The 22,058-nt window shown below is 48.8% G+C and overlaps 1 protein-coding gene across 2 annotated transcripts in view; it reads right to left on the bottom strand.

Annotated features, from left to right (window-relative positions):
* Positions 1–22,058, bottom strand: part of CSE1L (chromosome segregation 1 like) — a 1,325,092-nt gene that overhangs the window by 117,474 nt on the left and 1,185,560 nt on the right. The window lies entirely within an intron of this gene.

Here is a 22,058-nt window from a genome sequence, read left to right on the forward strand (position 1 = left end):
GTATAGAAACAGGCCGTCCCAAGGGAACGAGAAAGCATCGCCCATGCTCCTCGGCTGTGGGAACCTGCTGGCGAACCTCTGGCAATTGGAGTTCGTCACCGTTGCGAACAGGCCGATCTGGGGTTTGCCCCATCGTTGGAAGAGTCGATCCACTTGATCCTGGCGCAGTTCCCACTCGTGGCACGAGCGCAGCTCCCTGCTGAGTGAGTCGGCGATGGTGTTTTTAACTCCTGCCAGGTGGAAGGGAACCAGAAACATCCCCTGGGCGACGGCCCAGTGCCACAGATCCTGGGCCGCCTCCGATAGGGCTGGGGATCTGGTGCCTCCTTGCTTCCGTATATAGAACATCGTGGTGGTGTTGTCAGTGAAGATCCTCACCACTTTGCCCTTGAGGGACGGAAGGAACGACTTGAGAGCCCAGAACACTGCTCAGAGCTCCAGAATGTTGATGTGGAGAGACCTCTCCTCCGGAAGCCAAAGGCCTCTTGCGTGGAGGTCTCCGGTGTGGGCCCCCCAACCCTCCAGAGAGGCGTCCGTCGTCACTGTCTCCTGAAACGCCAGGATTTGAAATTCTGTGCCTGTCGTGAGGTGAGCACGGATGCCCCACGATGAGATCACCCGACGGAACTCCTCGTCGAGAGGGATCCTGTCCTCGAAACAGCCCCTCGCCTGAAGCCAGCGGGCGTCAAGGAACTCCTGTAGCGGATGCATCCGAAGTCTGCAAAGGGGTACAAGATAGATGCACAAGGACATCCTCCCGAGGAGGGACTTGATGGACCTCACCCTGGCCACGTCCGTGGCGAGCAGGCGCCGCACCTTGCCCAGGATGGTCTTGGTCCTCTCCTCTGAAGGGGAGGCCAATTGCCCCACTGTATCGAGCTTCGCTCCCAGAAACAGTGCTATCTGCGATGGGACCAGGTGGGATTTGGGGTAGTTGATGGCGAACCCCAGCTCCGTGAGCAACCGGACGGTCCTCGCCGTCGAGTTCCCTTGTCCTTGCCCGGATTAGCCAGTCGTCCAGGTAGGGGTAAACGTGGATCCCCTGCAGGCACAGCCGGAAAGCCACTGGTGCCAGGCACTTGGTGAAAACCCTGGGTGCCGACTTTAATCCAAACGGTAGGACTCTGAATTGCTAGTGGCGTCCCTGCACCACGAACCTGACGAACTTCCTGTACCTTTTTAGAATAGGGATGTGGAAGTAAGCATCCTCCAGGTCCAAAGACGACAGGAAGTCGCCTTCCTCCAGCTGTCCCAGCACGTGCTGGAGGGTGACCATCCTGAATTTCTGCGCCTTAATGTACTTGTTTAAGCGACGCAGGTCCAGGATGGGATGCCAATCGCCTGTCTTCTTCCTGACAAGGAAGTACCTTGAGTACACTCCAGAGCCCCAGAGCCTTCTGGGGACGAGCTTGATGGCACCTTTCTTGAGCATCGCCCTTACCTCCAACAGGAGTTGAGGGACGTGATTTTCCTTCCTGGCCACGGGAGGAATGCGAGGGCACTTCTTTTGGAATTCCAGCGAGTGCCCGTTGGCCAGGGTGTCCAACATCCAACGGGCGGTGGAGATGGACTCCCACACGCTGACGAACTTCGTCAGCCGGCCTCCCACCGGGGTGCTTCGGTGGGGGCCCCGACAACACGGCTGGGTCAGTCTTGCTTGGAGGCGGCCTTGCCGTCTTGGCCTCCTTGGCGACGACGGCGGGATCCCCCTTGCTTGCCGCGACCTCTGTAGGCCTCCTGGGAAGAGGAGCGGGCCGCCTGGCGGTAAGTGGAGGAGCCACCGCTGGAACCTTTGGAGGCACCCGGTCTGCCTCCGGAGCTCCGAAAGGGCCATAGCTGTTGAAGCACCCCTAGGGCCCGGCCCGTCTCCAAGTCGGTCTTGATGGCCTGTAGAGACTCGTCCACCGCCTTACCAAAGAGGTTGTTCCCGTCGAACGGCATGTCCAACACTCTGGACTGGACGTCCTGGAGAAAGTCTGTCGCCTTGAGCCATCCTCGTCGTCGGAGGCAAACTCCGTTGCCCAGTTGGCGAAATTGGGTATCGGCAATGTCCGTTGCCACCGTTATGGCGTGATCCGATGCCACCTCGCCTTCCTGCAGAATTTCTAGGGCCTCCGTCCTCTTGTCGTCAGGTAGGAAGTCTAGCAGGGGAGCCATCTTGAAACAGAGCTCCCTGTCGTAGCGGGCCACGATCGCTAAGGCATTGGCCGCCGTAATCATCGTCACCGCCGACGAGATGACTCGTCGTCCCATTGAGTCCAACTTCTTGCCCTCACTGTCCGGCGGGAAAGTGGAAGTTGAAGCTGCCACTGCCGAGACGACAGAGTCCGGCGTGGGCTGGGCCCTGAGGCACAAGAGGGCGGCATCGGGGTCTCGGTACTTCTTCTCGTACCTGTCCCTCTTGGCGGGTGCCGTGGAAGGGTTCTTGAGGACAGCAAGCCCCTCGTTCCAGACGTCGTCGAGCAAAGGCACCGCGAGGACCGTCTTCCTCTTGGCCTCTTGTCGTTGGTACAGAAACCCTTCCTTTTTTTGTTCTTCAGAGCAGAGCTGGAAGAGCTCGGATGCCCTGGTTATCATGGTGTGGAAAGAGCCAATTTCGTCGGCTGGGGACGCCTGCAGGGGGGTGGGGGTGTTGGGGGTTTTTGGAGGGTGTGATGACGGGCTGTGTCATCGCCCGTCCCCGTCGCTGTCCCCGTCGCCGTATCCTCTCTAGGGTCTGGTGAGGACGAGGGGTCCACAGGTCTCGCAGGCACGAAGGGCGGGGTGGACTCTCCTGCGCTTGTTCGGAGGGCTTCCCGACGGGCCCGGTTCTGGATCCCCCGTCGGGGTCCGTGGTAATCTCGTCCTTATCTCGGTACACAAGGATTTGATTGCCAAAAAAATGGCCGCCGAGCTATCCTGGAGCTCGAGTAATGGCTGCGACTGACGGGATGGCCGTTCCACTGGGCCCTCTACGTCGCCATCGTCGCTATCTTCGATCACGTCAGCAGGGACCGCCCCCTGGGATCGAACCCTCTCGAACCTCTCATTGAGGCCTATGAGCCTCTCACTGAGGCCCTTCTCGGTTTCCACCAGCTCCGCCTCAGAGGCTGATTCCGAGTCTAATGGCCACCGCCCCCCCCTCTTTTTCCGCCGGGGGCTTCACGGGGGGGTCTTAACGATGGGCTGGAAAGAGGATTCCCTCCGCGGTGGCAGGGATACTCTGGGCCCAGAGGCCGTTTCCACTGGCTTAGTCTCAGCCCGCTCCGCCAGGGTCGCAGCGACCACTTCGACAGAGGCCTTTGCCGGATGGATCAAAGCCCTCACCACCTTAGGTGCGTCCTGGGCCTTCGCCTTGGGGGCAGGGTCAGCGCCTCGCTCCCCCTTCGAGATTGACCGGGTCCGCTCCAGCGGCTTACCTGGGTTCTCTGACTTCCTCTTCCCCGAACCAGAGCGCTGGCTCGTGGTCGAACGTGCCGGAGAAGTAGCGCCCTGCCTGGCAGCTGAAGAGCCCGACCTTTCGGCGCTCCCGGTGGCCGCGGACTCGCAGTGCTTGGCCTTCTGTTGGGCCCCCGTCGCCCGGGTGCCCTCACAAGACTTAAAAGCCCGCTCAGACTTTTTCTTCACCTTCTCACCTGCTGTGCCCTTCTCCAGCCAGGCGGCGAGAACGACAATCTTGTTTGGTCCATTCCGAAAGGTTCTTGCAGAACGCACAGTCCTTCTCCACGTGCGTCTTGTCCTCATGAAGACAGAGACAACGCGAGTGCTCATCCTCCTTGAAAACGTTCTCCAATCCGCATCCAGGGCAGCACCTGAACAGCTTGGATCCGGGGGTCGAGCTTCCCTTGTCCTGGGCCATGTCCGTTGAGGTAGGCTGCAGATCTTCCGGAATCCTCCAAGAAGTGTAAACTAGACGAAAACCTCACCCTTGAGGGGCGTAGAAGAATTCCGAAACAGATACCCGTTGTCAGAAGTAGAAACGGTGGAGCTTGAGGCTCGAATAAACCGAAAAAATGAGAAAATCTCCTGAAAAAGCGTGAAAACGCAACAAAAAAACGTCAGAGCTAAACACGAGGACTCCCAACACTTGAGCGTGCGGTAAAAATCTGAGGATGGCTGCCAGAGGCGAGGCTTAGGGAGAGGGCAGTCATTGGCTGGGGGCAGTATGACCCAGAGATCAGCGATTGGTTACTACTAAGAAAGACAGATCAGAAACAAAACTGATACTGATTTTTTCTTTACCGAGGATTCCCAGCCTGACGGGGAATATTCATGAGCATGTGAATCCATGCCAGACCCCATGCTGGAGCACGCATCCTCCCACAGCTCTAACCAACGTTGAAGTGCCCGGACCGAAAGGGAATCGCAATAGAAACAGGAGTCCCAACAGTGATCGGGACCCAAACACTCTAAACAAAGAGGATGGTGATCCGCCCTCGCGAAGCGCCGCTGACCCGAGTAACAGTTCGGAAAGTCTAGCTTAAACGACAGACTAGTACGCAATCGCTAGCGAGAGCCTGAGAGGAGGAAAAAAGTAAGAAATTCTTCCGCAGATGCAAGTGCGTCCAGTCCCAAACGAGCGTAGAAAAGGACTGATGGGCGGTGCGCGGGGCAGAGCTGAGATGGGCGGGGTTACAGCCACGTGCTGTACCCTGCGTAGAGAGAGAGGAGAGACTAACATTTTAGCAAAATTTTGATGCTTTTACAAAGTGCTCCGGTCCCATCCCACAGGACGGAGGAATGTCCCATAAGTATCGAGGAAAGGGGACGGGACGTAGGAGTATATCTATTGGGTGTTCCTTATGAATATTAGATGGGAGCAGACACACCTCTTCGGGGTCGAAGACCTCTATTTTGTCTATGAACGTATTGGGAACAGGGGTGTCCTGGACGGAGATAGCAGGGCCCGAGTCCATTAGACCATTGCTATCACCAGAAGCAGGGAGATTTATAGGAGGATCTGTCTGGATGCCTATAGCTGTTTTCAAGGGGAGTGAATTTACCTCTTCGGCCGAAATACCGGCATTAGAGACCATGATAATGGGTACCTCTGCCCCCCACCCCCAGATCTGAAACCCCCTTAGTAGACACATTCGTCTCAGTGGAAAGAGAGAGCGTTGGTAGAACCAAGTTTTTGAAGAATTTGTTAACTAAATCATTTTTTAAATATTTTTCTGGTTTTTAGTTTTCTTCATTTGTTGTATACATTTTTTCCCTAATGGGGCATGGCCTTTAGAGGAAAGGTCTTCTTTCGTTAGATCTATAGAAACAGGAGCCTTCTCCAGGTTTTGCAAGACTTTTATACCTGAAGTATAGGCGGGAACAGCTCCCTTATCCCACATATTATCTTTAGATGTCGCAGAGGCACATGCATCTGTAGGAACAGATGAACAGGCGGTTTGGGGAGTCAATTTATCTAGAGCTTCCTCAGCAGCAGTAGCCGGTTTCGTTAGATCTATAATGACAGACCTTTTCCAGAGTTTGCAGTACTTTTGCCCCTGAAAAGGAAATAATGACCTCTCCCTCATTCTGCATATAAGATTTAGATGGAGCGTAGACAAGTGCATCCAAAGATGTGAATGGACAGGGGGTTGGGAGAGGCAACTTATCCAAGTCTCCTTCAGGGACACTATCTGCTACCCAACCCGAAGCCATCGCAATAAGACCCCCCTCAGATTTAGGCTAAAAAGGCGGCGGAGGAACAGATCTTTGCTTGGTTATTGTTGGATTATCTTCCCTAAAAATCTTCACCAAGTCTTCAAACCTATCAAGCCCCTCTAACCTAGCATACATTTCCGAGAGTAGGAGAGAGTGGTATCTGACCTCTGCCCAGATGTTATCATAGAGACTAACAAAAGAACTCCGCACCATATTTAAAGCGGAAACTGTTGGTTGGGTAAGCCTGATCCTTTCATCAGCTTCCTTAAGAGTGTGGTGCAACATTGAGTCACTAGGATGTTCCTTTGTCGGCTGTGGGAGTAGGCCCCTCTCTCAACCAATTTTGCTTTTCTGTATACTCATCGATAAAATTTGTGAGTTCTGATGGGGAGCCCGTAAATGAAGCATCACATGTCTGTTGAGTTACATTATTAGTCTGGGTTCCAACTTACTCTCGGCAAACGCTTTATCTGCACATTCAGTGATGCTAATATCATTGTGTGAGGCCTCCTCCGTATCCAATCTTTTCACTTCTGCCATGTGCAATTGATCTAGAGTAGCCACTGAGAGGGCCGAAGAGGGAGGTTTAATTAGGGTGCTAGTAGCTGTTCTTTTCCCTAAATAATTAGAAATATTTTTTCCCGGAATTGGTTCCCCCAGCGTACCCATCTTAGATTTTATTTTGGAGACACCGAACAATGGTTTCCTTAAAGGAGTTTTAAAAAGAGGAGCTCTCAAGCTAGAACTGTCAGAGTTCCCAGCAATAGAGGGGGATAAATTCATATGCGTGTTTAAGCTTTGATTCACTATATCACCTGAATTGAAAATCCCCCCAGATTGCTTGGAAGAACAAGTTACTTACCAAACTGGTAACATTCTTTCGATGGGATGTTCCTCCAACGTATTCCTCATCTTTGATAAATCCACTTCCAGCTTGCTGGCCTCGGAAACATTTTTCACAGTAGAGGGCGCTGCGCGTCGACGTCCCTTGAGTTGGTGTCCCTCAAAGGCCTCCGTATCGGCGCTGACGTCACCATGAGTACAAATAGTCTTGCACAGTGTCCGTTGCTCAGTTCCGTTTTGAGGTGTTTTGCTTTGCATGAATTGGTTAATAACCTTGAAGGAGCATAAGCTGCAACTATAAGGAAAGTTTTACTGCGGGGAAGGATGGGAGGGGCGATAAGGAATATGTCTGAGGAACATCCCATCGAAAGAACGTTACCAGTTGGTAAGTAACTTTTTCTTCGAAGGGATTGTGTCCTCAGACGTATTCCTCATCTTTGATAGACTCCCATAGCAGTAGTATATAGAGGAGGCGGGAGTAAAATGAAATGTTTCCCTCTAAAGATGCACAGAGTGCAACACAGCTTTTCCAAATTTCGTCTCCTGGCTAGAGGAGGAATCAAGACTGTAAAAGAAAAATTTGGTAAAAGTGTGTGCGGACGACCATGTGGCAGCCGCACATATGTCCTTAATTGGAACTCCTCTTCGGAGTGCTGAAGAGGCTGCGATACCCCTGGTTGAATGAGTCCTGAGATGTTGAGGGGGCCCTTTTCCTGCCAATTTATAGCATTCTATAATGGTTAAAATAATCCATCTTGAAATGGTTTTTGTAATGGGCAAACCTAAATTGTGCCCTGCATACCCCACAAACAATTGGTCTGCTTGCCTGATCCTTGCAAGTCTACGCATGTAAAAGCTTAAGGCACACCTTGGATCCAACCTGTGTAATCTTTCTTCCTCTTTCCCTGGATGGGGAGGAGGATAGAACAAGGGTAAAGTTATCTTGATTCTGAGACCACCTTTGGGAGAAAATTCGGCTTCACTTGTAGAACAACCTCACCTTTGTGAAAGATTGTATGTGGAGGTTTGCAAGATAAGGCTTGTAATTCGCTCACTCTTCTGGCAGAAGTTAAAGCCACTAGAAAGATTGTTTTAAGAGTAAGAAATCTTTATGAACAGGAATGAAGGGGTTTGAATGGAGTACCCATTAGAAATGTTAAGACTAGGTTTAGGTCTCACAATGGTACCTGAAAAGGAGTTGGAGGAAAAATATTAGTTAACCCTTTCAGAAACTGAATCACTAAGGGCAATTTGAAGTATGACGGCTCCTGTGCAGTGCGCTTAAAGATAGACAGCGCTGCAAGGTAGCCCTTGATTGTACCAACTTGAAGAAGTGAATTTGCTAAACAAAGTAAGAAAGATAACACCATCGGTGTATTACATAAAGGAGTTCAATATTCTTCTCTACACCAGCTGCAAAATTTGTTCCAACGGCAGCGGTATAAAGACTTTGTTGCTGGCCTTCTGGCTGAAAGCAACACCTCAATTACGTCATCCGGGAGATCCCAATCCTTGTATCTCAGCCTTTCAGAAACCAGGCGTGAAGGTTGAGGGTCCTGATATCCGGATGGAGAACCTGACCTCCCTTCTGCGAGAGAAGATCCTCTCTTTGTGGAAGACTAATCGAGAGGAAAGATGGACATGTCTAGAAGATCCGGGTACCACATTCTCCTGGCCCAATCTGGGGCAATTAGGATCATGGGTTTCCCAAATCTTCTCAACCTCCTGATCATTTGAGGAATGACGGGGACTGGAGGAAACGCATACAGCAGTGGAAACACCCTGTCCACTACGAACGCGTCCCCTAGAGCTGTTGGGGGAAATTCCCTTGCGCAAGACTGATCGCACTTCCGGCTGATACTGGTGGCGAACAGATCCACTTGAGGGTTCCCCAAAGGGCGAAGATCTGTTCAGGGACTTCTTGAGCTAGTTCCCACACGTGGGAGACTGTTCTGCCTGCTCAGAGCGTCCGCCGTTAAGTTCTTCTCTCCGGCTAGGTGAACTGCCGATCGAAAGATTCCTTCTTGAATTGCCCAAAACCAGAGCTGCATTGCCTCTCTGCATAGTGGCAGTGACCTTACGCCTCCTCTTTTGTTGAGGTAGTGCATGGCCACTGTGTTGTCCGTCATTATCAGGACAGTTCTTCCCTGTACTGATGGCAGGAAAGCTTTCAGCGCTAGTCTGATCGCTCTCAGCTCTAATAGGTTGATGTGTAGTCTGGACTCCGATGGAGACCAACGACTGCTAATGGTCAAGTCGTTGGCATGGGTTCCCCACCCCGTGAGTGAGGCATCCGTGACTACTGTTATCTTCGCCCATGGTTGCCAAAACTGTTCTCCTTTCACGATCTTCTTACGACAGGCCCACCAATGAAGGTCTTCAGTCCGGGATTAGTAGGAGATCTGACATTCACCCTGAGAATTGTGACCACTGGGTCCTTAGTGCCCACTGGAGAGATCTCAATCTCAGGCGAGCCTCTGGCACTAGGAAGATACAGGATGCCATGAGGCCGAGCAACCTCAAAAAGTCAAAGGCTGGTAGACGTTGGGCATTTTGAAACCTGGTGACCATCTGTATAATATCTTGAGCCCTCACCTCTGGTGGCGAGGCTTTTCCCAGGGATGTGTCCAGGACTGCTACAATGAACTGGAGTCTCTGATGGTATCATCTGTGACTTCTTTAAGTTGAGGGAGAACCCCAGCTTGTGGAGGAAGTGGCAAACAATCTAGATGATCTGAGCTTGTTCCGGAGATACTGCTCTGATCAACCAGTCGTCCAGGTAGGGGTAGACGTGAATCCCTTCCCTCCTTAGACTTGCAGCCACAACCGCCATTAGCTTGGTAAAGACCCTTGGGGCGGAGGTCAGCCCAAATGGCAGAACTTGAAATTGATAATGAGAGTTGCCAATTGCGAACCTCAGGTATTTCCTGTGTTTGGGATGGATTGGCACATGGAAATAAGCATCCTGAAGGTGTAGAGATACCAACCAGTCCTGAAGCTGGAGGGCCTGAAGGATCTGAGAAAGGGTTACCATATTGAACTTGTCTTTCCTGAGGAATTTGTTCAATTCTCGCAAGTCCAAGATGGGTCTCAATCCTCCGTCCTTCTTTGGTACTAGAAAGTAGGGGGAATACCAACCCTTGTTCCTCTCTGCTAGAGGTGCCAGTTCTATGGCACCTTTCTCTAGCAGGTCTAGAATCTCCTGCATAAGGAGCTGGTCTGGAAACTTCAAAGAGGTGTTCCCTGATGGATGGCTCTGAGAAGTTTGTAGGAAAGGCAGGCAGTAACCTTGGGCAACTGTCTCAAATGCCCAAGCATCTGACGTAATATCCTGCCATTCTGCCATATGTTGAGTTAACCTGCCTCCTACTGGTGGTCTTGTGAGGGGAGACCTCAGAGGGGTATAGAAGCGGCTGACGCAGATGCTGAGGGTAAAGTAGCACCTGCTGGAGCAGATTTGGTACCTTTGACCCGTCCACCACGGGTAAATCGTCTCTGGCCCCTTTGAGCTGGCTGTCCTCTGCCTTTTCCGAATGCGGAGTAAAAGCGAAAGGACTTACCCCTCAAGGGTGCACCTGTGGGGCGATTTGGAGTTTGCCGGATTGCGGCCCCAAGAGATTTCGTTGCTGCTTTGGATGTCTGCAATTTCTCCAGGCTGTCATCAGCCTTTTTTCCAAATAGCGAAGTGCTGTCAAAGGGCATATTTAGAAGTCTGGCTTGTACATCAGGAGAAAAACCAGACTTCCGCAACCACGCAAATCTGCGGATTGTGGAACTCGCCGCCATGGCTCTGCTGATGCGGTCAGCAGAGTCAATGGCTGTTTGAAGGGACTCACACATAGCATCCTTCCCATCCTTGATGATGTTCAAGAATGCCTCCCGTTATTCCCCTTCTGGAAGACAGTCAGACGCAGATGAAGCACACTCCCAAAGGGTGTGGCTGAATCTTGCTAGCGTGCAAGTGGCGTTGATAGATTTAAGCGCCATACTGAATGCCGAAAAGACTTTTTGACATGGCGTCAAATCTTTTGTCATCCCTGTCTTGTGGAATAGTGGGGTATGCCGACTAACTGCTTGATTAAGTCGATGCCTACACAACTAGACTCTCTGGAGTTGGATGCTTGCTTAGATATTCAGGATCTGAAGCAGACACACTGTATTTAGCAGAGAGTTTTTTATTTACTGCGGGGATAACTTCAGGAGTCTCCCAATTTGCAGATATTTTCCTTTGCAGTGAAGCATTAAAAGGGACGATAGGATCCTCTTGGGGTCCTTTATCTAATATATCAGTAAGGTCATCTTGCTGAAAAGAGTGCATGTGTAGTCCACCCCATAAATTGCATTATTCTAGCCATAAGGGCCCTGTAAGGTAGCTCTGCATGTTCTCCAGGTTCTGGTCTAGCAAATTCTGCCTCTGGAGAGGCATCTATACCACTGGCCTCCTGTAGAGACTCCTGTAGATCTTTCAATCTGTTTTCTTCAGAAATTAATTCCTCTGAAATGGGTACGGTTGTTCTTTGTAGTCCAAAAGGTCTCATTGTCAGAGTCCTCCCCTTCCTCATATATAGAGGATAAAGCTCTGAAGTAATCAGATCTTGGATAGGAAGTAAAACCCATTTCTAGAGAGGAAGGAGCCAAATTTGTGGTTACTACCTGTGAAAACGTGGGGGTCGACATGGACATTGTAGGCTTCGACAAACCTGTAAAAGACGTCGAAAAAGGCCTCGATGTACTTGCGAAGATCGGAATCCAACTCGGTGTCGTCGAGATTGTCGACGCCACTCTCAACGTCATGGTCGGGGCTTTCGACACCTCTGGTGCCCGTGGCGTAGTAGAGGTTTTAGGCTCATCTTTCATCGGAGTCAAAGACGGCGTTGATTATACAGATTTGTGCGTCAAAGGTACATTCGACAATGGCGTCGATGACAGTTTTATCCGATGAGGTTTTGCCTTTACTTGAGGGTTCATGGCGCTCGAGTATTTTGGCTCGCCGGGTTCAACGACTCGCATCGTTTTTGTTTTTCGGGTCTTTCACCCAGGGTATCACCTTTAGGCATCTCCAAGGGGGTCGAGGCCGCTTTCTCAAAGACCCTAAGCATTTTTTTACAAAATTCTTCCCACTTAGCCAGAGCTGTGTTTTGTGGGGCAGGTGACCCTTTCCGGGTAACTTGAGGAAGAGGGAGATCTATGGCGCCTCTTCTTAGAGTGTCTCGATCTCGAAGAGTGATGGGAACCGCTTCGAGATCTCGATCGGGAATGTTTCTTTTGATGGCGAGGAGACTAATGTCTCGACTCAGCCGAGGAAACTTTTGAAGGGGTAGAAGTTTTAACAGCCTTACCCCTTTCTAACTTCCCCTTATGCTCTTTCAAGGCTTTCGCATTCATGGACATGCAGTCCTCACACTCTGAACACTGATGCTTTGATCCCAGGCACCACAAACAAATCCTGTGAGAATCCGTTAGAGACATTTTCTTTCCACAGTAACGACATTTTTTTAAAACCATATCGTGGAGTCGATGGTTCGGATGAAGATGCCATTGTTAGAAACTTAGATTTTCGAAGAATTATGAAGATTTTTTCGAAGAATGGAACCGAGCGTTACGTCTCCGAGGCTCACGAAGCGTGGAAAAACAGAACTGAGCAACAGACACTGCGCAAGACTAATTGTACTCATGGTGACGTCAGCACTGATACAGAGGCCTTCGAGGGACACCGACTCGACGGACGTCGACGCGCAGCGCCCTCTACTGTGAAAATGTTTTCCGAGGCCAGCCAGCTGAAAGTGGATTTATCAAAGATAAGGAATACGTCGGAGGACACAATCCTTTCGAAGGAGAGGTTATGTGATTCGTATTACCCTCCAGATGTAGAAAGTGAACAGCAGTAGAAACACTTGTGGCAACAGGAGTTTTTATACAATTAGGTCCATGGTCAGCCATTAAAGGGGCAGACAGGATAGTGTTGGACTGAGGGCAAATAGGGCCCATTTGAATATCATGCACAATTTCATTATCCACTTCTCCAATAGAGGGGACCCCCCTAGTGGAGGAACCCCTGTCACCCAAATTAAGTGGCAGCTAGTCGCTCTTCCTGAGCATCAATAGAAATATTGTGAATTCTATTAAAAATACAACTATCATCACATATTGCGCGTGGGGAAATGCCCAAGGAATTGAAAACCTCGATCCTATCCTGAGGATGGATTTGGGCAAGCACAACACTTTTTAAAGCATTAATACCTAGGGGGCAAAAATCTTCTGGAGCGTTCTCATCTTTGCCTAGAAGGGCAGCAGAGGGGAGGTGGGCTAAACTACCTTCTTTGGAGTCTGAAGAATGGGACTCAATAGACTTCAGAGGGTCAGCAGTAGCCTCCATGGCCGACTGGCTCCTGAGACCCTTACGTGTCATTCAAAAAAGACCACAGAGAAAACTCAAGAACCAAAAGGCGCAAACAGAGCTCAGAAGGATTGCAATGCGGCAGAAGAAATATCTCACAGAAGCATAGAAATCACAAAATTTATAAACAAATAAAGTGAAAATAATAATGAATCTTCATAAAAATGCACAGATAAATAATAAAAATGTCAAAATCTGGGCAGAAGAGAATTCGTAAGCCCACAACTATAATATAAAAATAGCCACCAAGGAGTCCATACTGGACAGGACTAATACAAAGTACAACTTCCCAATAGGGGGTAAAAATTAAAAGTCGAGCAGAGTTGGGCACCAGATTCCCTTGATGGCAGCGAAGACTTCCAAAGTTATATATTCCCAGGATACAGGCTAAGGCACGCCCGACAGCTTGAGGAGCTGCCAGAGTCCGACTCTTCTCCCTCAACCTGTAAGCCTGAGGAGAGGAAATAGTAATGGGGAGCCCAAAGTAGCAATCCAGTAATAGTACATTTTCTCGTGGTACTCACACGTTCAGTTCCAGGAGCGTATAATATTGCTTGCGAGCGTCTAGCAAAGCCGTTTCGTGAACAATGGGGCAATTGCACAGGTCACAGCCAAACAGCAAAACAGTGGCCCCAGCCCTTACAGCTCCAGGGCTAAACGCTGCAAGGGTGGCTGTGCGTGGGTTTCGTCTTGGTCCAGTATCACGTGACCCTTCTTTAAAGAAACAAGAGCATGTTCAATTCCACAACGCTCGCAGTGTTCCTTTGTAAGTTATGCAAAAATAAAAGTTCCAGGCAGTAGCGTTAGTAGCGTTAGCAGAGCAGCACTTGTGTAGTCCTAATTTAAACCTCCATTCATGGACCACCCAAACTTTTTGCTTTTGTTTGGCTATCCTAACCTGACTTTTACTGGTGGAGCTCAGCCTTCAGCTGAACTCCCCTGGGCTTTTGCTCACTTGTTATGGGGAAACTGACACGTCCTTCAGACTGTCAGTACTGGGAAACTAGGTTTCCCTTAGTCTTCGACTATGTTGCCATTTCTTGGTAACTTTTTAACAGTGCATAATGTACCTTCCAGTAGAGTGTGCTGGGGTCCCCTTTGTTTTATGGCCGTAGACACCCTCAAAGGATTTTTTGGTGACTGTTCAAATGTGCCTGGGACGAGCTGGTGGCAACAGTTACTTTTCATAATGTTTTACTTCTTTTTACCGAGTTCAACTGCGTTTGGCTCAAGACTGTGGCCAGGTCCTAAAATGGCTGAGCCACAAAATATTTTGTTCTGTCCTATGGCCATTCTGCTCCTTGCCTTCAACCAGTTCGAGTATCCCAGGTTTTCCTTATTTGGGCATGCAGCCTCCTGCAAAATACTGGAGTGCCTGAATGACAGACCACCATGGGCCGCGATTGGTCCACGCCTGGGATGCCTGCAAGAGAGCAGATTTTCTATTGGGAGTCCTCGATTTTGGCGCAAAGCTACTATTAGATAAGAGAAGGGGCTCTGCAGCCATTCCAAGTCGATCACATGTGTTCTCACCCAACTACAGAAGGAGCCAAGTCTCTTACATGAAAAAACAGACTTGTGAAACCGCTTGCGATGCTTTGGAAGGTTTTGGCACCCTTTGCTCTCTGCTGTGACATCACACCGTGCTTTATTCTTTGATCAAGAAGGCCTGCCAAGGCACTTGGCCGCTTTGGAGTAGTGGGAACTACTCTCGGCGCCTCCGCTTACCCACCGAACAAGCTCCTTCGGAAGTGCTCCTGGGCCATCCAGTGAACTGTCCAACTCTACCACAGAGTAACCCCGCAGCTCCGCCGCCGTCTCGAGTGCAGACCCGAGACCTGGGACATTGCTTGCTTGTTGTCCCATGCATTCTCCTGCCAGATTTCGCAGGCATAGCTCCTTTGGGTCCTGAATTAAGGAGAGTGCATAACGCTGCCCGCATCCATGATTCCTGCATCACTACCTGGTGGCGACGGTCGCTATAGTTCCCCTGCTGTTCTGCTCTCCTGTGCCCCTGTACCCCTGTTGGGGAGAATTCTCATAAATTGCTTATTTCCCTTCCCTAATGAGTCCCTCAGCAGCTTTGCTGGATTTCTAGGGTTTATTCTTTTCACCTGGTAAGAGTGAGCCTCTTTCCCACACTTATATGTGTTTTGCTGTGTGTATTTTCACTGTGTGTGATCTTGGGCACTGGAGCCTCACCTACTCCATGTGCACCACTTTTTGTGTGTGTTACACAGCACCTTCAGTGCAGTGACACAGGGTTGTTTTTGAGACTCCCCCCCCCCCCCCCCCCCCCGACTCCATTTTTCTGGGGCTGACTACTGTTCCCCAGAAACAGGTAAAGTTGCCATTAACTTTATATAGCCACTTTAAACCACAGACCCAGTTCACCGCATCTTACATGGAGTACTGGAAAGGGTTAACTCTTATCCCTTTTTGTCTGTGCCTCTTGGAGCCTTGTTTGGCTTCCTTAAAGTTAAGACTTGGCTGGTGGCAGTGGTATCTGTCCTAACTTTCCTACTGCGATTATCTTATATAAACGTGGTAATGTTTTAGGCTATTATATTAGCCTCGAACATAAACCTGCTGGACCAAATACATTTTATTTTGGCTCCGGCTGGGTTTATTTGCCATTTCTTTTTGTTAAAGTCTTTCTCGTGTTTTTCTCTGCGCGCCAAACCGGGGAATATTCCTTTGTTCGCTGTCTTTTCGCGGGCTTCTGCACAGAAGCTCTCCTTAAGGCACCTGAAAGTCGAGGTAGGCAGGATGTGAGGGAGGGATCTTCGGACCCCTGCCATGGGTTCCCTTGGTAACCCAAGTCGCACTCCTGTTTGATTGGCTAAGGGGACTGGCCTTGCCAGGCCAGCCACCCTGCTGTGCGATTGACAGCAGGCTGTATGAATGGGGGAGCCCTGCTGCAGGTCCGAATCTCTGAATCAGACAGAGAAGATCCTCCAGGAAACTTCTTCCATTGATCTGGTGGGACCAACCAGTTTGCCCAAACGACAAGCCAGGACCCCTCCTCTGGACGAATTCACTGTACAGCCGGATAGCCAGGAAGGTCGGACCCTGCTTGGGTTTTAAGGAGCGCACCTTTTATTCGTTTTGCTCTGCTGCTGGTTTCTTCCCTGGGTGGCATAGGACCCTCCAGTCTTCCTACTTCGTGTCAGTCCTACAGTTGCTTCAGGAACCGTGAGCCTGCAGGAACCACCAGGAACATCCACCTCAGCTACAGCTCCCTCTCTGTTTTAAGGCACTGTGCAAATCCGGTTGTCCATTTCGTTCAGCCGCGGTGAAAGTGTTTGAAATCTTTCTCCAATCCGAGGGCTTGTCCTACTCTTCTCTTTGAACTAACTTTTCTACCAACCAACCTCGTCCGGAATCTGTGCCACGAACTTTACTGCGAACTACCCTGAACTGTGCGATCTTAAGCAAAAGACTTTCGACCCATTGACTTTGGCCGTAAGCCTTTTCTAGCTGATCTCCTCACTGTAGTCTCTCTTGTTCAATTGCCCTGAGTACTTAACTGTTGGTTTTGCCTAATTTCTAATAACTTTTGTATTTCCCTCCCTTTTAAATTGTTGGAGTGCCATTTTGCTCCCACTTCATTTTGTGAGCTTAACTTGTCTGGAATTTAAGGGAAGTGGTGTGGTGTATTTATGATTGTGATTTTTAATTGTGAAATGTTATACAACTGAATAAATATATATTCTTTTACTTAGAAACCATGAGTCAGTGTTTGCCTGAATCATAGTAATTGCTGTCCTTTGTGTAACCATTTGTCCTGCTCACTTACTCTTGAGAAGTCTGGCTGCTCCGCTACTGCTACCACTATAACTGTGTAGTACAGGCTTGTACAAAAGGTGAAATTGTACTGACACTTGTAGTCTTAATTGTGTCTGGTGTTCCCAAAGGGTACTGCATATAATTCTGCCTAACAGCCCCGATGCCAGCTGCACTGGAATTTTCTTCATACATCCTTCGGAAGCTGAGAAAAGGCAACTGTCCCGTCACGGACAATTGTTCTCCAACGCAGATGCTGAGAGCCGGACCGCCGCAAAACTGTAGGACTCCAACATACTAGCGACCTCGACTAAACTGGCAAAATTTGGTCTGGATTGTGCCGGGGGTCGGTGAGTACTTGCATGTTGCCCCTTGGCACAGACTATCATTTAATGCACGAGTATCCCTTAAAGGTATTCAGACTTGGCTGGATTAGCATGCGCTCCCAAGCTATTCTCCCCTGTTCAACACTGCTTTGCCGCCAAGGGCAGGGCCTACTCGAATAGTGGGAACTTATTCTTCATTGCCTCAAGCCTATTCCTGACTTGTTACCCCCCTGCAAAGACCTGCTTTTTGTTCACCTGCGCAATCATGCGTTTTTACACACAACTGTACTGTTGAGCACAAGGCTCCCCTCACTTAGGGTTGGACTCGAAAGTTAGGGAACAAACTCTGAAGCATAACCCAATGCCATTTGTATGCTAACTTAACCCTCTCTTCACAGGTTGTGGTTATGTTTTCACTGCATTAGGAAATGTGTTGTGTATATATATATATATATATATATACTGTATAGATTAAGGATGTGTGTGATAATTGTTTTTCTCATTGCTCTCATTCTCATCTACTAGATTCTGGTTACCAGAATCTTCAAAAAGTACATTACATGCTACAACTACGCAGATGATACCCAAATCATCTACAAAATCAAAGACACCCAAGCTGATCATGCAACCCTAATCGAGTGTCTAAAAGAAGACTTTAACTGGATGACTGCCAACAACCTAAAAATAAACCCAGGAAAGACAGAAATCATGATCATATCCAAAGACCAAGAGAACGGAACCGGCATCCGTGGCCAACGGAAATGGGAACCGCACCATCTAAGGTAGTAAAAAATCTGGGAGTCCTGATGGACAACACCCTAACCTTAGAACCACAAGTAAATTCAACAGTCAAGAAATGTTTTTTCCTCCTCAACATGGCAAGAAGAGTCCTACCTTTCCTCTCCTTCACGCACAAAACACTCACTATCGTCGCCCTCATCATGTCAAGAATAGACTATGCGGTATCTCCTTCCCTGTAAAACCTTTTCCCTATCCTAATAGGTAGGATACTTAAGAACTCAAACCCCCCCCCCCCCAACCCCTTTCCTGACACAAACACTTTCTCACGGACAGCTCACTGTGAGAGAAAACAGACTAACACCCAAGTCATATACCTGACATGTCCCAACACAATGGTCAGGCAGAGTCAGGCAATTACTGATAATTACACACACACTACCTGACTTTCATCACACTCCCCCACATGGATAAAAGGCAGAGCCTGAAAGCACACTCTGAGCAAGGCAAATCACACGAGGAAGCAGATGGCAGTTGCAAGGAGCGAAGTACCCTTTAAACTTTTCGGAGAAAGACGTTACTTTCATGAGCCTTCGAGAATAAGAAACATAAGACTGGAATTAAAGCTGAAGAAACCTGCATTGTGTTTCGAGGTACCCGGTGCTCTCCCGCATCGTTCGCCAAGGTGGGGAGAAGCATTTGCCGTTGTGGTACTGTCCTTGGCTCCTACCACAAAGCAGCGCCAGTAAAGTCAGCACAGCTAGTGAGTCAGATAGACTGATACCAGACCAGCCTGTGTTATAGCCAAGGTTGCAAGCTGCAACATTGTATAGAGAAATCTGAAGAGAACAGTGTGTGAAGCGTATGTGACGAGCAATGTGAATAATTAAACAGAAGATGAGTGACTAAACTTTAGAGGCCAAGGCAGATACCGTAAACAGAGTGGTTTGGTGCCACATGAGTGCTCATTCGAAGGTCTCCGTTAGGCATCCAACTGGGAGGTGGCAATTGTAAAAAGAAATTGCGACATCAAAGTCATCCTGCAACGGGTCAAGGTAAACCCTGTGCACATTCGAAAGTCTTCCATAGTTGATAACTGAAATTGGTCCAAACCCGGCGGAGGGAGAGTAATTGTGTAAGAGGAGGATCTGAGCCCAGTCGAGTGGGATCCGGGGTGAACCGTGAATAGAGTACTTGTAAGAGGAAAATAACTTTCCATTTGTTTTCGTACATCAGGCCCTCTGAATCAAGTGACTCTGATAAGTAAAGAGACTTGAGCACAGAGGGCCCTGATGGTAGTGATTGAACTGTATACTTGTGCCGAAGAAGCCAGAGATTGTGCTATGCTCGAGTGAACCGCTTTGTCCCGTGCTAAAAACGTGGGGAAGAGAGGCCAATGGCCTGAACATCCAGACATATCATTTTTGGGAACACTTTTCTTTTTGGATAAACACTACCCCCACACTATTTGTATTTAGGGATACGGATAGGCAATGGGCTTTTTAATATAGGCCCTTTTATTTTGACAAGACCCCACTAGGACTGCATTATTATTATTTGATGGTCATAGCTTGCTCCCATCTGTAGATTTAGGAATAAATAGGCGTTTATCATACCCTTGTTGAAGTTCAATAAACACCCTGAAACTGTGGTCACTTGAGTGTCTTACTGTTGATGCGATGCCATTCTTACAGGAGGTTTAACAGATGACTGCAGCTCACTCGCCCTTCTCACAGAAGTGATGGTTACCAGAAAAATCACCTTAAGGATGCGCTACCTTAAAAAACAAGAATCCAGGGGCTCAAAAAGAGCTCTGATAAGAAAAGTCAAAACTAACATTTAAGTCCAACCCAGGAACAACAAATTGGCACGGGGGAAACGGGCTGCAGAGCCAGCAAACCCGGCCAAAATGTGTGTGTGTGGGGGGGGGGGGATCATGAAATACAAGCCTTGTTTTTGCTCAGAGGTCCAACTTAAAGGCCAACATTGCAGACAGGTACAGCTGCAAAGTGCTGATCGGCAGGCACACTTGGGCTAATGACCACAGAAAATCCAGTACAGGAGTAGGACAGGTGGGGCAGTAAAGACTTCCCTCTCGACACCAAACCGAGAATGTATGCCACCTCCAGGTATAAATGGACTTGGTGGGCAGCATGATTGCAAAAAGTAGTAGATGCAGGACGCAACCTGACAAGCCCCAATCCATTAAGATGGATATCTAGAATTAACATTTGGTGTAGATTCTGAGAGGCCAACCTATTGCAGTGAAAAGGAAAGACACTGATCTCTAGCCAAACCCTGTCAAGGTAGAGTAGCAGAGCAGTGAGGCTACAATGATACAAAACAGAGGACTCCAATTCAAGACAGAGGATGTATACAAATAGTTATTAGGCCTTAACAATGCACTCAACGCAATTAAGCCTTCAGATTTGTATAGTCACACAACTATCATATACATTAGCTATTGAAACCATCATATACATTAGCTATTGGGGGTTCTCCTAACACCAACACTTCACCTTTAAAACTGTCATGAAATAGTGAGAAATGTTAAGAGCAACATTTAAAGTAACTGTGCATGGTAATGCAAGTGAGAAACAGAGCAAATCGCAATTTAGAACCAGTTGGAGACATGCAAGTAAATTAAAATAAAACAGCTACAACAGCCATTGAGGCCTAGTGCCCAAAAGCCACCAGTTCAACAAGATAAAGGAGGGTTTACTGTTAGATTTGCGAAATATTTGCCTAAGCGAACTGCTGGAGTTAAATGTTGGCAAGTAAAGTGTCTTACAAGTTTCTCTCCCAATCCCACCACAGTAGGGGAAGCCCAGAGGACGGAATGGGGGAGGGAGTGGAAGGAGAAGGATCCTTGACCAGACCACAACCGTTGTAAGTCTGGCAATGGAGAGATAGAGTAAGGACTTGAAGCCTATAAAACCCTATGGCAAAAGAGGGGACAGGGAGGAGTAGGTATGCAAACTCAGCCCCCAATCAGATTTCTTCAGCAACCCCTTCAGGGTTTCTTGAATTTGCTGGGCCCACTTCTAAGCTGTGTCCGGTCAAGGACAGTCAGGGTCTGAGGGTGCAGGGGTCAATTTCGGCTTCAGGATTGAGTCAAGCTAGACTGCACTTCCAGGATCTGGTGAACAGTTCTGAAGATAGGACAAATGGATATCCTTGGCATGATAGGAAGGGGACCTCCAGGACGAACACAGGCTGCAGCTGTGGTCAACACAATGAGGCGGCTACAGGCAATCCTTGTGGCGAGAACAAAGAAGCCAGTCCTGCACAGCTTCTTTTCAGCCATGAAGGCTAAAAGGTCAGTGATTGGGAGTCTTGTCTCACCAGTTGAATATCTGCATATTACAAAGGCTGGAGTTGGAACAACGGCCGTGCAGAGAGGTAACATAGGAGAGAGCTGGTCAGTACACCGGGTGGTCTAGGGACACTTAAGAAGGCTCAGCAGGCACAGATCCTAGAGCAAGGGTCGGGACAGTATGTTCTCACCAGTCAATGGGTCATAGCACAGACAAGGGCCTTCTGGAGATCATGAGAGAGGAGCAGTGCTTCACGGGAGCTTGGCTAGAGGCAATGTTGGTCAGCTGCAGTGATAATCCTCGGGTCTACACAGGGCTGCACTTCTGTTCAATAGCTGCAGAAGTCCTTTTATCCAGGATTTGGAATTGGGTCCTGCACCCCTCTCCCCCACCCCCCTACTGCTCCCCAGTCGCACCAATGGTATGGATCTGCACCATTAAAACTGGCAGGGGCTGTCCAATCATGGACAGCCTCTGGCCAATATTTCCACCCAGCAACAGAGACTCGGCTTGGAATGGACCGAGTACAGACAGACCCAGCTCCCACATCTGGCCACAAACCTAAACCACCACTTTGCCCAAGAAAGGGCTTCCAATATACAGCAATTCGAGACAACAGGGCAGGAAGAAGGCCAAAGCACAGAATGGCCAAAGGATAGGCGAACATCTTGTGCCACAGCTGTTTTATGTGTATACGGTAGTATAAATGGTATTATGGGATAAAATGCCAACATGCATGAGGAAAGTCAAATACAGGGTAGAAAAATATCTGCTGCCACTAGCCCACCCTGGACACGTAGTTGTAACCACAAAGCTACAAAGAAAACATAAGGATAACAAATATCCTAATCACGCTTCACTTAAAGGTGATGTATGATGCTTTAAAAATGCAAGAATTCCAACAAAGTTCTCCCAAAACTGATAGTCTTAAGGACTGTTGTGTCTTAATAAAAGTGAGCAAAAGTCTAGGGAATTCAAGCAGAGGGATTAACTTCGCTCCAAAACATCAGGTTT

This window comes from Ambystoma mexicanum, chromosome 3p (assembly GCF_040938575.1).
Source record: "Ambystoma mexicanum isolate Mex_15411 chromosome 3p, UKY_AmexF1_1, whole genome shotgun sequence".
NCBI lineage: Eukaryota > Metazoa > Chordata > Amphibia > Caudata > Ambystomatidae > Ambystoma > Ambystoma mexicanum.